This window comes from Anas platyrhynchos, chromosome Z, assembly GCF_047663525.1.
Source record: "Anas platyrhynchos isolate ZD024472 breed Pekin duck chromosome Z, IASCAAS_PekinDuck_T2T, whole genome shotgun sequence".
NCBI lineage: Eukaryota > Metazoa > Chordata > Aves > Anseriformes > Anatidae > Anas > Anas platyrhynchos.
In genome coordinates, this window is record NC_092621.1 from 52,171,576 (window position 1) to 52,196,238 (window position 24,663).

Below are 24,663 nucleotides of genomic sequence, written 5' to 3' on the forward strand. Positions count from 1 at the left end.
GCTAAGCCCTGGAGCATGTGTCACACCTACTTCTCTGGAGAGATTGAAGAAGAGATTAAACAAACATCTACCCTGGATAATTTGGGCAAGGCTGAACCAGCCTTGAGGCACAGTGATGGAGGAGATACCTCTTCCAGACCTATAGTCTGTGGTTTCCTTTTTACAAATTAACTTTTTAAATAAATCACCTTCATCAAAAGATTATTTTACTCTTAGCTGTATGGATCGGTTACTGATTCTGACTCACTTGCTCTGTTTTTCTCAGGCTCATTTGTGGATTTCACATTGCAGGCAACCTGGGAGCAAACTCTTCTAACCATCCGATCACTGTGAGGGTCTCTTCTTTGGAGACTGACACAGACGGTGGCCTGAGAGCAGTAGCGAGGCTCACAATACATAAGGTGGAAGTATCCTGAAGTCTCTGAGATCAATCACAAAGTGACATTACTCTGCTTAATGAGTTCCTCGGAGTCAGCCTAACCCACAACAAAACCCAAAGTGAGGGCAGAGATCTGCTGTGAGGAGCCTGAGCTGGCCAGCCTGACCTCTGTGCTGGAACAGGATGAGCACTCAGCTGTAAGCTACTACAGCTCAGCAGGTGTAGGGGCTCTCCTCTAGCTGTGGCTGATATGCGCCTGAACCCCGAATACCCTGATGTCACCTCCTGAACTCCATTTGCTTGTGAGCAGCATGAAAATCCTGGGGCAGCAGTGCTTAGAAAAATCACACCCCTCCCTATCCATGTGTGCTGGAGGTCTACATGGAGGCAGAGCTCGAAATTTCACTTGGTTTTGGTAGAGATGAGTTTTAAATTAATGAACATTTTATTTCTCTCCTTAAACAGCCACAAATAATTCAGCTTCTGCTCCCAGCTTTCATGCGTCTAGTAGCTGGGAGTGCCCAACCCAGAAATTATGGGCTTGCTTGCCAGCTTCAGGGAAATCAGTGTGAAATCAACAGTTTGAAGCCCTGTGAATTATGTTCCTGCAATGGATCATTTCCTCTGTGCTGGCCATTCAGATGCAAGATCGCACAAGCTAATTTAGATAAGAAGGAACTTTACAGCAGGGCTGTGTGATAAGAGGATCCAGAAACCAATGCTGAGGGGACGAGAACACTCAGAAGAAGGAAGGGGTAGGAGGAATTTCCTGTTGAATGCACACACACACACACAATCAAAATAGCAGCCAGAAACCCACATAACATATGGCTTACCCCAAAGCTGATACTCACTTTTACGATTCCTTAAGAGACATGAGAGAAAGATGCATACATTGTATGGAAGGATGGAAAACCATCACCCTATCCAAAGCCATCGCTTTTAATGGAAAGTCATCTATCAACATCAGTAGTCATGGTGTTTTTAAGGGCTTGACCCGATTTGTGGCAATTGTTGGATAGGAAAACTTCTGTTCCATCCATCAGTCTGGGTGGATAAGGGCCCACATCCTCAGCTGCTGTCCAAAAGCTGTGTAGCTCATGATCGTCTGTGCAGATATGCTTTCCCCAACACAAAGCTTAGCTGCCTGCCAGCTAGTTCCCTCACTCTAATTTTGGACATGAGATAGGAGAAATATTCCCAGCAGTGTTGCTGTGGCACTTGGATCAAAATGAGTGTTATCAGGAGAAGGGGGAGGAGGAATCAAAATGCTTTTTTCCCCACCGTCTCTTCTTTCTCCTTATCTTTTTGTCTCACAGCCTGAAAAGTGGTAGCTAGAATTTGGTTTAAAATAATAATAATAATAATAATAATAATAATAATAATAATAATAATAATAATAATAATAATAATAATAATAATAATAGCCCCAAAAGCACAGTAAACCTTATCGCTTGGATTTTTCTTCCAAAAGTTTGTAGGAAACTACCTTTTTCACTTCAGAGAAGCATCCAACACACACGCACAATTCCCTCCAAATACAGCATTTCTAAAGGCCAATTGTTGTCATACTTAAAGCAATCTGATAAATATGGAAATGATCAGGAACTCTACTAAAAAGGGTGTTTCTTCTTAAGAATATCAAAGCTATGAAGTTCTTCTTACACTGGATATGATATTATCACTGCTACTTTATTTCTTTGGCAATAGCACTTAGCAACCTCAATCATTTTGGCAGATGTTATGTAAACATATAGGTTCATTTACACTTTTCTGCATGTCAGCCAATGAGCTCTTCTTCTGCTGTTGGGACTTATTTGCATAGCTGGTTAGTGTTATTATGTCACCTCCTTTCAGACACCCTTGTCTCGGCCAGATCTCTCAGGGAGCTTCTCTAAGTTTGAACAAGCCAAGGCTTGGTTAAATATCTCTTCAAACTATCACACTCCCAAAACATCCTCAGGCAGTTTTTTCTTGCCTTTGGGTTGCCTCTTTTCAAAATGGGATTCACCAACATAGATAGATGAGAAGAGCCCAGTGCTTTCTAAGTGCTTGCTGGGCAGTATGTCATTTATATTCTCCTCACTTTTAGAAGCCCTTCTCAAGGCTCTGTTTGCTTTTCCACTGCTGCCAAACATTGTCCAGATGGTCTTAATGTCACATCACTGTAGGTCTTTTATTTTCTAGTCTGTGCTCTGTTTTGTCCTTCCTTCTAAGCTAATGTCTCTAGGATTATTTTTGGCCCCTTACTTCATTTCCTCTCCCTTCTGTGCATCAAGCTGGGTGAGTCACACTCATCCGTCCAGGAAACCTCATCTTTTACCCAAATGGTTTTGAATTGAAAGGAGAAGAGCAGCTATCTTCAGATGACTCTGTTTGCACTACCCCTAGGTGGCTCACCAAGGCTTTAGGTGTTTAACATCAAGTTTCTCTGAGCACACACAAGGCTGCCTGAGGGTGTGTAACAGCACTGACTGCACCTCCAGAAATGTGCTTTGGAGAAGGACATCTTGCCAGGCCCCTATGGCTATCACATGCTGCTGTATTTTCTAACAACCCCAGGAGATCCAATCCCACCTACACACTCACGCAAAAGGTACCCATCTATGCCAAATGTCCTACTGTAAACTCAGCTGAGACTGCTCCACATGCAGAATAGATAAAGAAAGATACACAAAATCTGTGGATCTTAAATTCAGACAAGTAGATACATTTCTCTAGTATGTTTCTTATCATCAAGATGATCAGAAACCTTTGTTTCCTTTTCTTGAATTCTCTCCTGTATCACAAGGAACAATTCACTGTATGTATAACCCCATTATATTTCTCCCTTTCTCATTCCTTTTGTCCTGCTCCCACTTTCAGGGAAGAAAGCTCTAATGCCTTTACTACTCCCTTCTAAACTCTAACATATGATTTTTCCAAGCCTATTGCTCTCATCATTGTCCTTAGTTTCGGTTTGGCCCTAACTGCTCAGATTTAAGAACAAATCCTATCTAAATATCACATGCCTCCAGAACAGGCAACTCTTTCTCTGGGATGCTACCATCAGTAACTGCAAACATGAAAGTAAAGCAATGGTGTAACCCTCAAGGAACTGCCCACCCCGCTTTTCAGGTGTAGAAAAAGATGGACATAGGGGCTTTGGAGACAAAGCTGTGCACGGCAGCCACCTAAAGTCTTAGACCTTGATGCAGCAAATTTATGAAGGAAGGGTGAAATCTTTATGATTTAAATAGATAAGTCTGTGTTCTGCCTCTCAGTTGAGGAAGAACTTTGTCATCAGACTCTGAGCATCCAGTGCCACACTCTATCCCCAGCCTCCAATAATGGAAATGTCAGGTACAGTGACTGCTACTTACGAGTAGAACTTGTTCCTACTCCATAAATCCAAAAATTTAGTCAAAATGACAGAAGAATAATGCGGCTCTGCATTCAGTACAATTAAAGTAACATGAAACAATACTCAGAACACCTCAAACTGTGGATGTCTTGTCACGTTTTGATGGTCAGTTGCAGTAAACTGGTGAATTTTGGTGAAAGTCTGAGGATCTGCAACTTTAAAGACAGGGAAGATGGGCTCCATTCCCATTACTGAGTCCAAACCTGTCATCCCTCTTGTTCCTAGCTGGCCCATTTCTCTGTAACTAGTTGTATGAGAGAAGTCGAGTATGTCAAAACATCCACTTGGGTGCAGTTCAGAGATGTTCAAACCTGTGACAACCAACCTTGCTCTGGCATGAGAACAACCCCACCAGTGTTGCACCCAGGCTAACACGAGCGGGGAATTGCAAACACTTTATAAATGGAACGGCTGATCGGTGCTGCCGCAGGAGTCCCCACATTACATGCAGCTGCCATCAGATCTTGTAAGCCATGGAGCTAAGTTCTCACCCTGCTTACCCCCTAGTGCAGATAAAAATCCCCTCTAATTCCAGAGAAATCACTTTAGGGTCACAAGGCACCATGATAGACTGTTCCCAAGAGGAGAAGTTGGTGTCATATAGATTAATTTTTGTAAGGAAGGAAGTTTATTCCTTTCAATCAAAAAAAAAAAAAAAAAAATCTACTCCATGGAAACCCCAGACTGACCTGATTTTTCTGAAAGCAACCAATTCCCATAAATCAAAGACACCTGCAACCATTCTGCATCTTTGTAAAATCAGAACAAATTGTGCTTTTTTCTTATTTCCATGTGTAATATAATACAGCAAATGCCAGCAGAAGGATCCCTCCCAGTCTGCCTAGTAATCTCCTGAGAGCCATCCTGTATGGACTAACACAAAGCCTCCAGCCCACTGATGGGATCAAATAGCATCCAGGTTAAAGCCAAAACAATGTGGAGAACAATGGTTTCAAACTCAGTGGGGTTGGAAGTGGAAGGTATGTTGATCCTTTTTTTCTTTTTCTTACATGCACAACGTGACCTTAGGAAATGAGAGTGAAATTCTCACAGGTCACCCACTACTTATCACCACCAAGACAAAGATAAGGAGACTAATAGTTCAAACCACAGAGAAGGACATAGGAGCTTATAAAGACCAAAATTAAGTAGAGACCTATTTTTACAAAAATTAAATTAAAGGAAAAAAAGCAGTATATGATTTAGGGGAAGAAACTTTATAAATCCCATTTCTCACCAGATTTTGAGTTCTGGGGGAGTGCAGTGACAGAGGCTTGGGACTACAAGACCCAAAATCCTTAGGCACAATGAATGACTTTGGACTTATCTCTGTACATAACACAGCTTCCTCTTGTAGAAAGCAGTGACAATGATCCTGACATCTTCAGTAAAACCCAGTAAAAATTGTACTGTGCTGTGTGCAGCAAAAATATATCCAGCGCCGAGTTCAGGGGCCTGAATCCCATCATCCTGGATGAGAAGGCTGCAAATAGACCCTTCTGCAGAAAGTGTTGATATTCAACATGAGAAAGGCACATATTGTTTGGGGAGAGTACAGAAACAACAAATCCATTGGTCAAGGCAGGTCAACGAATGCTCTCAACACACCAGAAATCCAGCAAATATGGAGGGGATTTACTTCACGGCAAATATATCTTAAAAAACAATTTGGAGGAGAAGAAAGAGAACACTTGTTCTACATTTGCAATACAACAAATAGGGAATGGACCAGAGAAGGCATTCAGGTTATTGTTGAATCATCTCCCAAGCATGAGTGTGGGCTGGATGGGATGTTCAACAGAACCTGAGAGCTAGGGGAAAAAGCAGTCTTGTGACTGATGCTGAAGAGAAGGAGCAGCTAATGAAAAAATGCAAAGACAGCTAAACAGTCTCTGCTGTGATGGTCTAGACAGAAATGAGTAAGGCACAGAGGGTTTTTTTTGTTTTGCTTTGTTTGTTTGTTTGTTTTGTTTTGTTTGTTTGTTTTAAGATCAGAGTGTTGTGGTTTTTTTAAGATCAAAGAATTTTTTTGGTAGTATGCACAACAGTTTTATTTGTGGGGGAAGTAAAAAAATAGGTTGATTTTTGAGGTGTTATATCAGAACCGGTTTCATGAGAATCCCAAATCAAAAACACTCTAAAATGGTTTTCCTCCACCTCTACTATTATTATTATTGTTGCTGTTGTTATTGCATCAGTTCTCATGGTTACATTTATTCTCCATCTGTTAGGGAGCTGCTGCAGAGCAGAGATCCTCCATTTATGTTCAGCTTCTTTGGTAACCCAGGCAGTTACAGAAGTACTTCATAGCTTTTTTTTTTTTCTCCCCTAGGCACCACAGAGGTGACATCCCTGAGACAGCACGAACCAGGTTTGATCTGTGGCTGCGTATCACCAACAAATTGTTTCCTGACAATTGTTTCCTTTCCAAATTGGCTCCTGTTGCCACCCTGTAAAGATTACTGTGAGTGGAATCGAAAGCAGCTTTGCTCTCAGACCCTTCGCCGCTTTTGCTTGCACAGGAGGATGAGCACATCCCACGTGGTCCCAGCACTCGAGGCAGAGCAGGCAAGACTGTCAGGTGGAAGTAAGGGGCATTTCATTGTACGTTGATGTGCAGTGGATGAGGAGGTCACTGGTGAACTGAGCATGCAACTCCACCGTGCACTTCTTCAGGCACTTCTGAGAACAGAGCTGTATTTCGACAGGGTAAGGCTGAGCCTTGGTCAGGGACATCTCTTTGTCAAGGAGAAGTGGATGTTCCTTGTTTTCACACCAGCGGGAAGCAGAACACAATGCGAGCGCTACCATTGTCCTACTATGCATTGAATACATTGTGTCAAGTAACACTCAACCTCAGAAGGCAACACTCAGACACCGCTAAGTCTGCGCTACTCATCCCACTTCACGTACAGACATTCAGCACCATTACGCGAGACCCCTCAGCTTAGCAGGAGCTCCAGCAGCACTCTGTGCTTTTGAAGTGATACATGGAGTGAGCTCGTGAAAGATCCTCCGCTACTGCAATCCCAGTGCTGGGAGCCGCGGTGCACCGACCACCGCAGAGTTACGAGCCACAATTCACTCCACGGCAATCTGCCACCAGAAACATTTAAGAGCTAGATCTAGCTAGCTATTTATAGAGCGACATCTGAGCACCTTCCAAGCCGCTGGAACAGCTCAGGGATGAATCATTTTGTCACTGGAACCAAGGGGTGGGATTTCAAAGTACCTGGCCACGCAGATCTGCACCCTTGTGCACCCACGGAGCCACAAAGGGCAGCATGTGCCTCAGGCCTGCACAAAGGGAAGTAAATCCATCTGTGTCAGCAGGGAGATGCTGATTTATGCCAGTGGAAGGGCCAGTCCCTTGGGGGAACTTCACAAGTGCTTTAGTCACACATTCCAGTTCTTCAGGAAATTTCTTTTGCAGAGACTCTGCAAAATGCGTGTGTGTGCATGTGTGGAGCTCTTGTCAGGGCTTTGGAGCAAAGCTGTTTTTCTTTGCTGCCTCTGGGTGGGAATAGTATTACCATGGCTGCTTATGGGGTGCATCCCAGTTATTCAACCACAAGGTCTTGCCCCACCCCTCTTTTGGGTCCATGCTCTGTCATCACCCCCCTCTGTCTATGTTCACGTTCCCTGCTACATCTGCATTTGCCTGGCCATCACCTTCACCCAGTAACCACACCCTCTACAACCTTATGCCACCCCACATATTCTCTGTTTTCTCTTGCCCAGTGCATCTTCTTCACCTTGTGTCGTGCACCACCTACCTGCCACATCTTTGCCCTGGCAAAGTCTTAGGACACAGGAATCAGAGGTCAGCAACTCCGCTGCCACTGCATTGAGGTTATGAAATATCATCCAGGATATGTCCTTCCATTGCATTAGTTTTTCTCCCTTTTTGCAATAAACTTTTAATTATACTCAGAGTCTGACTGTATTTTTGCATCTTCCTAGACATAATTTGACAGAACTCATCACCTTTTTCTGCATCAACCTAAATTGCTAGAGGAGGCAAGAGCTGTGAGTGAGAATGAAATGCTGACAAAACTTAAGTTTTATTATGTGTGTGTTTTGTTGGTATTGGTTTTGTTTGTTTGTTTTCATTTTTCTTCACTGAAAGAAACAGGCCACAGACACAGAGTTGAGCAAGAGAGGTGTCATTGCAAGGGGACGTTACCGTCCTGGGCACTGTCATTCTTGGATGTTCCTGCACTAAGAAAACCTCTGTGCAATGAGAAAGAATAAGCAATATTCAGAAAAGCGAGTCCACCGACAGCCAAAAACTTTGTTTATTGCCTTTGGTTAAATCCACTTCACTGCACCAAATTCTCTGGTGTTGCACAGACATTGTCAAGACCCAGACAGAGGAAATGCTGCAGCTTTCAGGCAGGAGCTGGTTGTAGGTGGCATAGGGAAGGGAAACATCAGCAGCAGGGTGCTTACATGTCTGAGGGCATGTTCCAGATCCCTGACACATTGGTATTTTTCAGCAGGACATCGTGAAGTGCATGCACTTCATCAGGATCCATTGTTTGTGTGATTCCCTCACATCCCTCCTGGGCTTCAGAAGGTGAGAAACCGAGCCTAATGAGGTCATGGAAAAACACCAGAGAAACACTGCCTGACATGCTCTGCCTTTCCTCAGCCTGCGCTGTTTCTGTAATCCTGACCTCATCCCTTTCTCTGGTGTCCAACCTGGATCCAGAGATGGTAACAGAAGCTTGTCATCTCAGTTGCCTGCCACTTTACCAAGGCTCAGGGAAGTTGTTGGTGTGAAGGTGACAATTCCCTGCCTCCTCTGCTACTGTGGTGGAGGTGCTGCCAAGCTTTGAAGTCCCCTTCTCCCTGCCCCTCTGCTCCAGGGCCACGGAGGTGAGAGGACACAGCTTTAATCCGTCCTGTTCACTCTGCTCCTGCCCTCTGCATTAGTTTTAATAGAAATCGGAGAAGATGGGTTCCTACCACCGGGTATTGATTTCACTTTATTTAAGTCTCTGGTTGTAAAAGGGTATCGGGTGTCCCCTGCACCAAGACAGGCAGATTTGTGGGACTGGGTGAAACCGAAGAATGTGCAAGGAACAAAACAGAAGAGCAGGGCACTGGCCCCACAGTGGGTCTGAGGAGTAGCAGACCCCAGGCAGCTGAGCCACCACGCTGCTGGTACACAGCTAAGGGAGGTGTATGCCAGCTCCCACAGAGGAAAACCCAGGGCCTCTCTCCGTTCTCCATCACCTCAAGCTTTGGCTCCTCAGGTGCTGACGCATGGTCAGAGGTGCTGAGCTGCTGCAGGCATCCAGCACCAGGCAGAAGGTGCAAAGGTGCCTCCCAGAGACAGGGAAGGAAACCATATTTCAGTCAAAATTAAAATCTCCTATTTCAAAATGGACTTTTAGCAGTGTGTTATCTCCAAAAAGCAATAAAGCCCATCCCTTTCAGGACTTCAAACCACTGAAACCGATTGTTTTGACTCACAAGTAGATTCCAGCCAGAACAATCCTCCTGCATGGCAGGTTTCGTGATTCCTTGAATCAGCACCTCCCAGCAGAAAACCTTGCCTTTGGAAAGCTTCCAACCACCTCCACTGCAGAGACGGTGCTCAGGGCAAATCACACTGCCACTTCAACGCTGAATCACAGTTCAGAGGGAGAGAGAAGCCCAGAGGATTTCCACAGCAAGTTGTCCTACCACGCCCTCAATGCAAAATTGTTTTCCCACTTCCAGTTCTTGCAAAGGGCAACGAGCATTGTTGCAAGTGTTTACGTTGTTGCTTTCTGCCAAATTAACATGATCATGCTATTCACTCTTACCACCGTAGGGACTTCAGAGTAATGCTAATTACTTGCAAGAAACAGCCTTAGAAGCCCTAAAAGGAACCAGGATAAATGGTTTCATTTCACTATAACTTCAGCAAAAATCTCCACTCTGACAAACAAGCTCACACTGTAAATTTTGCAAAAACACCAGTATTTCAGATACTTCCCAGTTTTGTAAAAGCAGATAACTTTGAGCACATATTTTGTCATTCTTTGCTCTTTGAGACATCAGTCCATGGTTGCTGTTGTATCAGAAAGCAGAAAGTAAGAAGTAAGTAACAAACAACTTAAAATACCAGGACACGTCATGGACAAGGTTTACAGAGACCACTTGAATACTGCCTGCTTTTCAAAAGTCACCCTTTGCCTACCTTGAGCTGTTGAGGGATTTACTTTCGCTTGTATTCCAGTTGTGTAAGGCAGCAGAGTCTCCACTGAATTAAAGACAAATCATTGTGTGGTGTAGAAGAGCAAATACCATTCATCTGAACTCTACCCCCAAGCCTGACCTTTAAGACCATTTTCCCTCTTTTGGTTGCATGCTGCGAGTCTCCATATATCATCATCACTGGGAAATATGCCGTAGCTCCAGAGCAGGACAATCACAGGGAGATTATGTGGGTAACCGAGACAGCGCACCCCTGTCAGAACCATGGCAGCTGCTGAGGGCAACTTCATGGTTTGACTTTATTCACATACTTGTAAATTATCATCCTTATGTGTATGCTCTTGTGGGTACATAAACCAGCACAGACTTCTGAGAATTTTTTATTATTATTTTTATCATTTTGTGGTGAAAATACTGAAAGAAGCATTTCACCCATGAGTTTAGCTGGAAGGGGAATGAAACTGGTGGAGTATTTTCCAAAGTTTCTAAAATGGGTTAAAGAAAGGCATTCCTTCAAGAATATTAAAATTACCATGTCAATGTAAGGAGTAAAACACCTCCTTAGGCTGCCTGTACCTCCTTTAAATTAGAGTCAGAGAATCACAGAATGGTTTGGGTTGGAAGGAACCCTAAAGATTATCTAATTCCAACCCTCTGCCATGGGCAGGGACACCTTCCACTATGCCACATTGCTCAAAGCCCCATACAGCCTGGTCTTAAATTCTTCATGTTGAGCTTCTCATCAGCTGACACCCCCAGGTCCTTCACCTCAGGGCTGTTCCCAATCCATGCTCTGCCCAGCATCTCTTTATCCTTGGTGTTGCCCTGGCCCAGGTGCAGGACCTTGCACTTGGTCTTGTGGAACCCCATGATGTTCACACAGGCCCACCTCTCACACCTGCCCAGGTCCCTCTGGATGGCATCCCTTCCCTCCAGTGTGTCATCCCTTCCCACACAGCTCAGTGTCATCGGCAAACTTGCTGAGGGTGCACTCGATCACACTGCCCATGTCACTTACAAAGATGTTAAACAGCACCGGTCCCAGTACCGACCCCTGAGGAACACCCCTCATTACTCATCTCCACCTGGACATTGGGCTGTTGACCACAACTCTTTGAGTGTGATCATCCAGCCAATTCCTTACCCACCGAGTGGTCCATCCATCAGATCCACACCTCTCCAATTTAAAGACAAGGATGTCATGGAGGACAATGACAAATGCTTTGCAGAAGTCCAAGTCCAAGTCCAGTTACTTGGGCTAGACAGGCATTTAGTTTTTCTAAACTTTGAAAAACTTCTATTAACTTTCACAAACAAAGAGAGAAGGAGAACCCGGACACTGTGAACATAACATTTTTAATGCTGAACAGTTCTGAAGAAAAAAAGAAATGACAATCATGACAAGAATGGGTAAAGCAATGGGGGAGCAGGGATCTCCCCATTTCTGCAGGGGAAGCTCTTCATGCTTGGTCTGAATGCCCTGTGGCTTCAGCTAAAATTTGGATCGGATTCATGGCTGGTCTCAGCCCAGATCGCTGCATTAGGTCTTCATCACCCTGTGAGGATAAAGCACTTCTCTTGCCCAGGTGCCTTCCTACAGCTTCGCACAGGCTGCAGCAGCCCGGCCCCAAGCCTCTGCTGAAATATGTGGTGCTGCCTAGGGGACTGAGTTTCCCAAGTCTTGTTAAAATCAATGTCTCAATATCCTTGAATCTGCCTGTGAAGTTTTGACCATGCTTCATCAGTAAGATAGAATGATATATACTATCTTGTAGCAGGAATATTAATTAGTTACTGTTTCTGAAGTGCCTTGAAGATGAAAATCTTCCATCTCATTGTATCTCTGTCTTTTCTTATCTTCAATAAGAGATTTCAAGCTTCTCTAACAACCCTGGCCAATATTTCATATAAACCTGGAGTGCAAATCCTACACTGACATCTTAGAGGATAAGCTAAGTGACTATCATTGAAATATTTATTTCATGTGAAGTCAGAACATTTTGCACTTTCCTCCACAACTCTTTCAAAAGCAGCTCATTTCTTCTTGCTGGAAGAATGCCCATGGTTCATTTGACGCTAAAGATAGGGCTCTGCTGTTTTCTTTTAAGTCAGTGATTGGAGGGTGGGGAGCAAAGAGGGAGTTAAGCTTTATTATGCTGCCTTGTCAAAAGGATACAACATTATGCAAAAGGAATGATGTGGAACAAAAATTGCTTTCTTTTCCATGCACTCTCTCTCACTGGCATACAGATTTCAAACAATCTTCCTCTGCTTTGCCTGGTAGATTGGATTTCAGATAGCTGTGTCAATTAAATGGCAGGCACTTTGTGCACCTTGCTGTCTCAATCTTCGAGGAAGCAGCAATCAGTTTTCTGTTGCCCTCAAAATTTCCCAATTAATGATGCAGAAGGGTGGTGCTGTTTGTCTGTTTATAAATCTGTCTTAAATATGCATTTGATCTCTTCAGTGTTGGAGGAGTCTACGGTCTGGAATGAACAGTATTCCCTGGGAGTAAAGACTGGCACAGTGCTAAATCCATGGAGGGGCAAGTGCAGCACAGAGGCACTCAGTGATTTGCCTGAGGCCATGCCATGATTGCACTGAGATACAAAGTCCTGGGCTTCTGCTTTCCGTACCTTCAAACAATCAGACACAGAGGGAGTGTGTGATCTACCAAGAGAAAAGAGGACAGCCTGTTGCTTTTCTCTGCGGCTTCGCAGAACAGAACAGAGAGCACTGAGTTATGCCCCTCCTGAGTTGTGTTTCTAACAACATGTCCCTACCTCCCAGTTGCTTGCCTCACTGCAGCAGGATCATTTTATAGCCAATAAAGTGATTCTCCTCGTGTGTTTATCAGCTCTAAACGTGGAATCCCTCATGGCTGAGTGAGGCTTGCATGGAACGCTGTGGGAAACGCGTGGCAGGCTCCAGGAGAATTCCAATGTTGAATGTGATTAGTTTCCCTATACCTCTGAGGAATACCACCAGGAAATTGCTAACACTGTAAATTGTCTCAAATATGCACTTACTAAAGCCTTTAAAGAGCAATTACGGTATGTTAACTGAACACCAATCAACTGTAAAAACAGCAGTTATGTGGGTTTAATAGGTATATAAAGGAGAAAATCTCACCGCCCTGCAATTAATTCTAAATCACATAAAAAGTGTAACTTGTACACTTATTGCTTATTAATACATAAAACATGTACAGCATGTTAAAACATTTAATTAGCACTTACATAATAGGCTAAAAGTTAAGTATCAAATTATCACTAAAATACTGTTGAGCTCTTCATTAAACACATGAAACAACCCCCCAACACGCAGTGTTCAGGTCGTTCTAGCAATTAGGTTCTTTCAGCTACTGCTCAGTAATTTTATGTCAGCAAAGTGTCCCGTGCTGTGTCAGGAGTAGTGATATATTGTCTGGTTTCACTGTCCCCAGAAAGGACAGTGGGAAGAGATGCTCCTGAGCAAGATCTTCAGCTCTTGTCTCCTTGAAGCTGTGCTTAAAAATATGGCCAGTAGAAGATATATTAATGACAAATCCCAAGCTGGAGAACCTTGGAAAACCATGAGGAGAGAGGTCGGAGCCTATCAACAGTGGATGTCCCCACACAGCAGAGGAAGTGGTCAGTGGTGAAAGGCACAGACAGTGCAATCGGCAGGCGTGCTCATGGCAGAGGCCAGGGCAGAGGGGGCTGAAACCAGAGAGGCCTCCAGCATCACCAGGAGGGGGTGACTAGATACTGCAACAGGTGTTTGAAAATGTAGAAAAGAGGGGACACCTTAGACTTGACTTGGAATCTGGATGGGTGCTTGCTAGGGTTCTTGGAGAGAAGGAAAATAATAGCTGATATATGCCACTGGGAGCTCCAACCAACCACGCAGCCTGTTGACAGAAGGAAACCACAATGTAGGATTACCCTTTGTTTAGTCTAAATCAGCTGCCAGTATGCACATACACCACATGAAAGGAGAAACCTGAACACATTCCCAGAACGTCTTCCTGAAAAAGCCATCTGCTGCCCAAGCTAATGTTACCATCCTCCTCATCACAACGAGTTTTAAAAGGATAAATTCCATTTTCTGGGCAAGATAACATCCTCACCTCAACAACACAGCTCTGAGCTGCCAAGTGCAGTCAAGAGTCTGGTTTCTTCACAGAGGCTCTCAGTTATTGCATGCAAACTCACAAAAAAAGGCATGGGTGAGAAAGGGGTTTGCAAGCAACCAGCATGGTCCATCACTCCTGTGCAGAGGGCTGTGGGTTTACAACAGAGACTCAGAGAAGAGGAAGGATTGCTAAGAGTCAGCACCACTAGCACCAGATTAAGGCAAAGGAGGGGTTTACCACAAGGAGAGCTGTGCTGTCATGTTTCTGCACTTGCAGAAGAGGGTGGGAGAGAACAGACATCCAGTCAGTCCCCCTGACTTCTGCAGGGCTGGTGTGGAAGTGCCTTGTCAAGGTGAAGGTCCAACAAGCGAGGGCCTTCTCTCAGCCCCAGCCATATGGATGCATGGGGGCTTCTCACCAGAGGACAGTGTCCCTTTTTCCAGAAGCTCCATTAACAGACCCCATGCAGGTGGGTTTTCCCTCAGGAAAGAGGGAACTCGCTAATTTGGCCTAAGTTCTTTGACTATACTGTATTGCATTTTAACTCATCTTGAAAGTAAACCTGAACCCATGGCAGCACAGCAGCTTTGAAGATATGTTATACAAATAAAATAAAATCATGTCTTTCATGCACAAAATTTTAACTTAAAGCAAATATTTAACTTAGAGCTTTTTTTCCTCTTGATATAGCTGCATCCATACACTTACCAAGAGGACAGATTTAAATGTGAGCAGAGGTGGAACCAAGAGACAGATAGTTCATAACCCCTAGCATACCAACTCATGTCTCCAATAACCACCAGCAAAAGTACCAGCAGTCCTGATATCATCTAACCTGCAAAGTAACAAATGTGTGTCCTTATCAAGTGTTTGGACAACATGATGCCGCTCAAAGAAAACAAGTAGCTTGCCAAAGGAACATATTGTTCCTCTCCCCTGTAGCCGAATGTGTTTTGCAAGTCCTTGGAGTAAGCCGCTTCTTTTTACACTAAGAAATGGCATATTCGGGTCTATATTCTTTACCCAGGGGACTTATTCTTGATCTGGCATTTGTTGCCTAGCTCTGGGGTGGGTTTATTATCCTTCTGTGTACAGATGTGCACAGGAGCAGATGTTTAGTCTTTTTTTCAGGGCTGAACCAATTTTACGGTTAGTTCAGTTTGGCTGGACCCTTCTCCATGATGCAGACACTCCCTTCTGGGTTTACATGCTTGTTCTGGTTAAAAAGAGAAAAGAAGAAGAAGAAAAAATGGTAAGTGCTTCATCAAAAAGTGATGAACAAGGGCCCAACTCACAAGAGCTTATGTCCCAGTTATGATAGACTTCCCCAAGACAATATTATTTCCTATTCTTCCTGCACCAGTTCTCCATCTAGTAAACGGAGCTATTGAAACCTCTTTCTTCTCCAACACCAACACACAGCATATTTGTCCCTCTGGTTGTAAGATTTCTTTTAGATGAAGAGTTTGTGCTCTGTTCATACTACAGCAAGCACTACAAAAATACTTCTGTGGCATGACTTCTGTATGCTATTGTCATGTACAAAAAGAATAGTGTCTTGTTCCTTTTTTTATTCCATCCTCTAACTATAAATTACGGTGTCTGAGGGTGCACGAGTGGCAGAGGATACTAGCATGAAATACTAACTGGCTTTTGCTGAAATTATGACTACCATTGCTGAAAAGAAACATGAGAATTAAAATAATTGAAACATTTCATTAACAGCAGAAGCCTTCCCAGTGCTATGGATCCTTCATAAAGCAGACTTTGAAATGGTGATAGGAGACATTTATAAATAGGTTTAAGCCCTTGTCTGTCACTGGAGTATAAACAGGAATTAAGGTTTAGGAATTTTGAATGCAAGTTTGTACAACTCTTCCTGCTCAAATTCTTTGAGAGGACTCAAAGTCTAAATATTATATATTTCATGAATGTAATTCAGAACACATGAAAGCTAGTCAAGAGGGCAGTTTCACTACCTTTTAAAGACTGAAATCCCAGTATGAAATTGGACACAATATGGACTAACTAAAGCTGCACTGGAAACCTTCTGTTGGAGAAGCAAACAAGATTTATCACTCTTCACAGACAGCTAAAGATGTCTGGAAAGCTGTGAAGTCCAACAATGAAGCAGCTGCACAGAGAGATTATTTAGGAACCATCAATTTAGATGTTCAGATTAGAGATGGATTCAAAACACAGGACTTTGATCAGGATTCAGACATGCTGTAAGTTTTCAGTCTGACATGCCATAGGAACTGGGCAGTATTCAGCTCCTGATTTCTCCAAAGTTTATGCAGAATTTGGACCTGAGAGATAGATTGCACCCAACTGCAGCTCCTAGAGGTCAGGTGCCTCAGTGTTGAAAAGAAGTGCTTGCACCTTGAGTCACTTCATCAGTGGCTTTGAGGTCTGTAAGGAAAAGCACTGTGTCAGTATGGTTGACAGTCACAGGTAACAACAGCAATGGACTAAAATTGAGAAGCAAGCATGTGGCATGGCTCTGTGTGTTTACATTTTCTCTTTTCCATCATTAGCTTTCAGATGACACTAGACATCTGGAAAATATAAGCATAATGGCCAGGTTTGAGATACATAATCTATCATAAAAAGGCAAGCGACCTACAAATGCATAAGATCCAACCACGAAATGAAGTCCTTGTTTTTTGAAGAAAGTGTGACTAAAACTCAGAATCTGTCAGTAAAACTTGCATAAAGCAGAAACTCACCTGAGTGCTGGAGAACAGCTCATTTGTATTACATGGATACTGCTTCCTTACAGCCTTTGCTTGTGTTCTTATCAGCATGCAGCTCTCTGAGTATGATCATTTTAATTGAGAAAACTTGAGGGTTCATACTATTCAAGGAAAATCAAAATGAACTCCTCTTTCATGAAAAGATTAGCCACCTGTGAACACAACACTTTCCACTGCTGACAGGTGGCTGTATCTTATCAGGCTCCTACGTGCATGTGGAGCAAGTAATGATGGAGTTTGGTCTCATCAGTATTACACCAAGGAGGAAGTCTCTTATTCTTTAAGAGGCTGAAAGGTCTGCTGTAAGTGACTGAAGTCTTCTGCTCCAGTTGAATGGAGACACATAAGAAAAGTAGACACTTCCCTTCCTACAGTCAGAGATGTACTAGGAGGCCCTCTCAGTCACCATCACACCTATAATACAAACTCCCTTATTAACTCCTGAGCTGACATCTCCTGCAGTGGAAAGTAGGATTTTTGGATGTTTTTGAAACTACTCAGGTGCAAAAGGATTCCAACAGGCCCCTGGAAATAGAAGTTTCAAACTTCTAAAAATCTCAAGCTGACATTTCAGCTGTTGAAAGGCAAGGAGGCTGCCAAGGAAGTAGTGCATTTGCTTACTTTTGCCACCATGTGTGTCATTAGCATATTGTTTGGAGAGCCTTATCCCTTATTCCTCTTCTCCATCTCACTCTCAGGCTATCCCAGCTTGCGCAGTGTTCCTGTGAGAAGCCCACCCACTCAGGGTCAACACCCATTTGATTTAAGTTAATGGGAAAACAGCATTTCCTTTTCAACTTTCCAATTCCATTACATTGAAAGAAATCTAAGCTACAGCATGCCTGAGGGGATGAATGAGGTCCTAATTGCTAAACATGTATGTTAAATGGATTAAATAACAACATACATTTAATCCGATTATAAGAATATAATTACTCTTTTATTGCTCCTGTTAATTAATTACATAGGATATGTACAGCTATATGTAGAGCAGACCGCCTGTTCCTCCTGCTTTTGGTGGATAGGACAGTTGACCAGCCTGCTCCTGAGAGATGGATCAGGCGCATTTACATTCTTTCACCCCTCAAAATCTTTTTTCTGTGTGTGAGCTGAAACAGCAGACATCCTGTTTGCACCTCTGCTCCAGAGCTGATCAGAAGGACTGCTGAAGGCACGGACAACTGCTCTTTTGATTGCCATGTGCGTTGTGTCTGGTCCCAACTAGACATAGCCCAGCAGATAGCTCTGCTCGCTTGCCTTGCTGCACGCTCCACCCTTCCAGGTAGGGACAGTGCCTGCACAGTCTGTCATGCCCATACACAAGCATGGAATCCCTGTAGCACCAGGAACCACTTTGACTTTCTCACTCTCCTAAGGATAATAGCTGAACTCCTACCAGTTCTAGTGTGGCCAGGGTTTGTCATCTGATTACTAGGAGCAACCCTGCAAAGGAAAGTGGAATAGGTAATTATAGGAGCAGCTGGGGTAAGGGGGAGGCAAACCTCATTTTCTGACCGTTTTCCAGTAGGAGACTCCTATAACAATAGCAAGAAATACCTGGTAGCTGCAGCAAGATGGCTCAAAGACCTTACTTTTTTTTTTTTTTTCCTGCAGACAACATCCTTTTTAATGACACATATTTATTTACCTATGGGAAACCAACGCCTTTGTACTTCTGAGTTATTATCATTACCTAAATTGTGTGGTTTCAACAATCACATACCTGAGGTTCTGAAGAGCCTAAGCAGAGGAAAACTGTCTCTGGAAATAACACATAAAATGCTCATTGCTTTACAGAGCCTGCTGTCTAATTATCCACTGTTTCATACAGACCAAAACTACCACTTCTCTTACTGCAGCATCGCTGATAGAAGTCTTTGGTGACTCCAGTCTAAATGACTCCACAGACCCAAAGCATCATTTGGCTCAGGAGCTTAATATGATTTCCTTCCGCTGCAGAGAAAAGTTGAAATTTCAGTCCAACATTTTCAACACAAGCTAAATTAATTTGCGGCATAGCTGGTAAATATATTCCTCTCTTTAAACACTACTGAGAGCACAGCAGAACAGCTGCAAAGAGACACATTTTGCTTAGATTTGGAAGTCATGCATGTACAGTTGGCTAGACTAAGCTAAGCTCTTCATTAATAGAAGAGTAAACTCAATAGAGAATTCAAGAATCAAGCTGAGCCATATTTGCTTTTACACTAAACTATTCAAAGAGGCAAATTATTTGAGAAGAACAGAAGCACATCTCTTCTCATTCCAGTGGATGATTTCATTTTTTCCTAAGCATCCTAGCTGAAATGAATCAACTGGAATTCTTGACAGATTATTTTATAGACATAAAAAAATGCTTTCTATGGACAACATAAGAATAACAAGAGTTCACACAACTAACTTTCAGGATAACTAAAATTATTAAATTAATTTCAACACACAAAAATATTTTACTTGTCAATTCTCATCACAGAAACCAAGAGTTCAGTAAAATTTACAATGGAATTAGTAGTGAAACTACAACATATTATGGAAAATGAATGTGAAAGAGGCAGGGCTCCTTATGTTTCTGAACATAAAACTGTCTTCAGAATGGATTATGATGACATTTTCATTAGGGACACACTATTCTCTTCCTGTTCAGCAGTCAATATTCTGCTTTTTCCTTCAGGAGTCAAGACCCTGACCTAGTCAGACACATGATCTGATCAACTCTCCCATTCCTCTGTGGGACTTGATGAAATGCATTCCCAAGTTCTAAGGAAACCGGTGGATGTAGTGGTTAAGCCGGAGTCCATAACAGTTAAGAAACCATTGCAGAGCAGTAAAGTTCCTACTGACTGGAGAAGAAGAAATATAATACCCATTTTTAACAAGAGAAGGAAGGAGGAAGTACAGGCCAGTCAGTCTCACCTGTGCTCTTGGCAAGATCATGGAGCAGATCCTACTGGAAACTAGGCTAAGGCACATGGAAAAAAAGGTGACTGTTGACAGCCAACATGACTTCACTAAGGGCCTTTTTACTATGGGGTTACAGCATTGGTGGATAGGGGAAGAGCAACTGACATCATCTACTTGGACTTGTGCAAAGCATGTGTCATTGTCCCCCATGATGTCCTTGTCTTTAAATTGGAGAGGTGTGGATTTGATGGATGGACCACTCGGTGGGTAAGGAATTGGCTGGATGATCACAAAGAGTTTTGGCCAACGGCTCAACGTCCAGGTGGAGACCAGAAACAAGTGGTGTTCCTCAGAGGTTGGTACTGGGACCAGCGTTGTTTAACATCTTTGTAGATGTCATGGACAGTGTGATCGAGTGCACCCTCAGCACATTTGCTGATGACACTGAGCTGTGTGGGAAGGGATGACACACTGGAGGGAAGGGATGCCATCCAGAGGGACCTGGGCAGGTTTGAGAGGTGGGCCTGTGTGAACATCATGGGGTTCCACAAGACCAAGTGCAAGGTCCTGCATCTAGGCCGGGGCATTGCCAAGGATAAAGAGAGGTTGGGCAGAGCATGGATTGCAAACAGCCCTAAGGAGAAGGACCTGGGGGTGTCGGCTGATGAGAAGCCAGCACTGACCATGAGGCAGCACTGTGCGCTTGCAGCCCAGAAAGCCAACCGTATCCTGGCTGCACCAAAAGCAGCATGGCCAGCAGGGCTGATTGTCCCCCTCTGCTCTGCTCTCATGAGACCCCACCTGGAGTGCTGTGTTCTGCTCTGGGGCCCCCAGCACAAGGAAAACATGGACGTAAAGAAGTTCAGAGTTGGGTCATGAGGATAATCAAAGTGCTGCAGCAGCTCTCCTGTGAAGACAGGCTGAGGGAGTTGGGGTTGTTCAGCTGGAGAAGAGAAGGCTTCATGCAGCCTTCCAGTGCCTAAAGGGGGCATACGGGAAAGCTGAGGAGGAACATTTTGTCAGGAGGTGTAGAGATAGGACAAGGAGCAATGACTTTAAATTAAAAGAGAGTAGATTTAGATATAAGGAAGAAATTCTTCACTCTGGGGGTGGTGAGACACTGGCACAGGTTGCCCAGAGAAGCTGTGGATGACTTGTCCCTGGAAGTGTTCAAGGCCAGGATGGATGGGGTTTGAACAACCTGGTGTGGTGAGACGTGTTCCTGCCCATGGCAGAGTGTTGGAACTGGGTGATCTTGAAGGTCCCTTCCAACCCAAACCATTCTGTGATTCTATGATTCTGCTAGCAGAAAATAGTTCTCAAATGTAGAAGAATAGCCAATAATGCTACCTGACTCTTAGCTGTGCAGTCTATCTGTTGGTACACAATGGAGTACGTTGCATGAGAAGTTATTTGTTTATGCTTTTTTTTTTTTTCTTGATGTTTTCATTCATTCTATTCTAAAACATCATTCTTGATTTTTTTTTTTTTTTAAGTTGACAGAACTTTGGATGGGATTCTTCCAGTTGTAACAAGTGAGAATGCTGGCTCAATCACAAAAGCAAAGCAAAAACAAAACTAGTTTTTTTTTGTTTTTTTTTTTTGTTTTTTTTTTTTTAAATTATTATTTTATTTCACTTGATTTGTAGCATATTGCAGGAGTGCTGGAGAAAAGGAATTGTGAGATTCAAGGCTGAACTAATTAAACAGTTTGGGCCAAGAAGAAACCCAGAAGCACAGAGAGATATCTTCTACTATTTGATAGCTGTTTTCTATATCTAAGCACTGTTCAGTGCCGTCCTTAGCTAATGATGAAAATAAACCCACACAGAAAGTCTGCTAAAAATTTTCTTTGATCCTGCCATGAGATCTTTACCGTAGGAGCATTACATCACTGAGCATATATTTGTATTGGTTAAGAATGAGTCGACATAGGATAGACAGAAATGCTGAGTTCAGAGAAGAACTCATGAGTCAATGAGCACATCCTTAAAGTATTTCATACCAAAAACATGGACTTGCAAAAAGTCAGGGGAAATTTATCTTCAAATAGGAAATGGGTCTGTGAGGGATTTTTGGAGGTCTCTGGTCTAACCTCTTGCTAAGAGCAGAATTATTGACAACGCTAGACTAGATCAGTCATGGCTTTTATGCGTTTGATAAAACAAAGGTGAAGATTCCATATCCTCCCTGGATGACCTGCTCCATTGCTGTCCCACTCGGTTGTTCAGGAAGTTGTTCTGTTACTCTATCCAAATTCCTTCTCCCTTTCTATCCACACTCACACAACCTGCATGACTGATGAATCAGACTTCCTTCTCTTCCTGCACCCTTGCAAAAGGTGTACTGCATTTTCACATACAGGTAAGTAACTGCAGACAGAGCAAGAGGAATGATGCCTTCAGCTAGGTTCTCCAAACCTCTGTTGATCAAAACAGGCATCATCCTTCTTTACCAAAAATTTAACCAGGATGCTTGCTCTTTTACTTATGCTCCCCAGCCCTACCTTTGACTCATAGGGTTGTTTGACACCACCCGTTTATCTGAGGGCAGTCTGATAAGTGACAGACAAGACAACATCAAAAGGTCTATTTATTGTGTCCTGGGAGGACTGTAGCGTTCATGCTGAAGGTTGCACTCTAGACTGCTCAAACTGAAATCCTTTTTTCCAGTGGCAGTTGGTGTGGGGGCAGTGCAATTAACCACTCTGAAAACAAAGAGAGTTTTCTGTAACATCTTAAGCCTATCTTGGATTACACATTCCCTTTTTCCAAAATCTTCTTACCCAGAATCATTTCCTATTCAGTAATCTGGTTGCTTTGGAGCCGGACTGTTGGCTCACATGGTGGAAAAGTGCTGTGTTATCAGAAGAAGTATTGAACAAAACACACTTGAGGGTAGGGAGGAGAGGAGAAGCTTGGGGCAGTTTTCATTGAAATGTACCAAACATCTGTAATTGAGATATTTTCTTGAAGCCAGGAGACTGACTTTCACTGTTTAAGTTCACATGAAGTCTTCCATAAGGCACCAGTTTCCAAGATAACGTAGGTACAAGTACAGGTAGGTCACTGGCCCTTTTCTGCCTGGAGGAGGCTGAGGGGTGACCTCATCACGGTCTACAACTTCCTTATGAGAGGGAGTGGAGATGCAGGTGACCTAATCTCTGTAAACACCGGTGATAGGACCCATGGGAATGGTGTTTAAGCTGAGGCAGGGGAAGTTTAGGCTGGACACCAGGAAGAGGTTCTTCACTGAGAGGGTGGTTGCACACTGGAACAGGCTCCCCAGGGAAGTAGTCACTGCACCGAGCCTGTCTGAATTTAAAAAGCATTTGGACTGTGCACTTAGTCATGTGGTCTAAACTTTTGGGTAGACCTGGGTGGTGCCAGGAGTTTGACGGGATGATCCTTATAGGTCCCTTCCAACTCGGGATATTCTATGATCCTAAGTATCACATAGGTCCCACTCATTTTGCAAACGGTAGACTTTCCACTGAAAGCCCTGCAGTACTGGACTTATAATCTTTACTGTGACATTGACAATTCTCAGTTTTGGTCCCTAAGTCACTGGGTAACCTGTGGCCTACGCTGCTCAACCCAACTCTAGGGAGGCTGTGTGTTTGCAAGAGAGGGAGACCATCCTTCCCATAGCAACTCCAGCAAAGCCTTTGCACCAGTGTGAGCACCTCAAGGCCAAAAGAAAATGCCAGGAGTCAGCTAGCAATAAGGTAGTAAACATTTACCCAGACTTCTTAAGAAAAGGAAGGACAATGAGCCTGGGAACACTGTGTGCAGAGCACCAGTTGTCCAACAGCATGAATGCTTGTTGTGAAGCCCATGGCTCCCAGTTACGAAAAAAAAAAAAAGAAAGAAAAAAAAAAGGAATTGGGGAATTTCAAGTAAAGACTCATGATAGCAACTACTTCCTTTGCCTCTTCTTCCCCCAAAACCTTAAGTTGTATTTTAATTCAGAACAGGAATTTCAAGACAGGTGAGCCAGTCCTGTAAAGCCAGAAACCTGTAACTGGGAAGACAGCGCTTTATTTCAATTTCACTTACACCTGTCCCTGAGGTGAATGGGATAACAGAACTGTAATACTCTAGAAGTCATTGCAAGGTCTTTCATTATGTCAGTGATGTAATTCTTGTTAGTGGCTGATCACTGAGCAACCCTTTCTCTTTTCAAAGTGCAAGTTAGTTCTGGGGTAGAACATAGTGTGCAAATTATTTGTAGGCCTCCCTCATGGACAAAGGTTTCCAGAAATCACTGAAAAAAAGACAATGTCTAAAAGCCTAAAATGCTTTTTTTTTTTTTTTTTTTTTTTTTTTTTTTTTTTTTTTTTTGGTATAGATAGGCTAAAGAATTAGTTATTTTAAGACACATGGAAAATAAGGAGGTGATTGAGTGGGGGAGGGGGACACTTCTGACATCTTTTCAATGTGCTTTTAAAAACCTATACTTTGGAAAGAAAGATTCCAAGACAACACCACAAGCATCATTTAAAGTTTTCAACAGAGGAAAGGGCAAAAAAGTAACCCCCCTTGCTCCAGCCGACTGGACGTATATTCAAGTCTGATTAAGCACAGTCTCAGGTTATCAGATACTGGAGCAAACAGTATCTCAAATCATGAAGAGACTGAGTTGATAATCCAAATAGTGGCCTGTCTCTATCTATTTTGATCCTTCAAGACAGACTGCAAAATTTCTTCATTTCTATGTTTGGGTTCAGGCAGAGTCACCAGACTTTGGCAATATGCCCTTGTCCTCTAATGGATCTCTGGCTGGTGGATATCCAAGGCATTCCTCGGGGATGTGGCAGACCCCTCATCCTGTGTGAACTAGGTAAGAGCCACCCCACCCCACCTGTAAATCCAAAGTTCTGCATCCGTGAAATAGG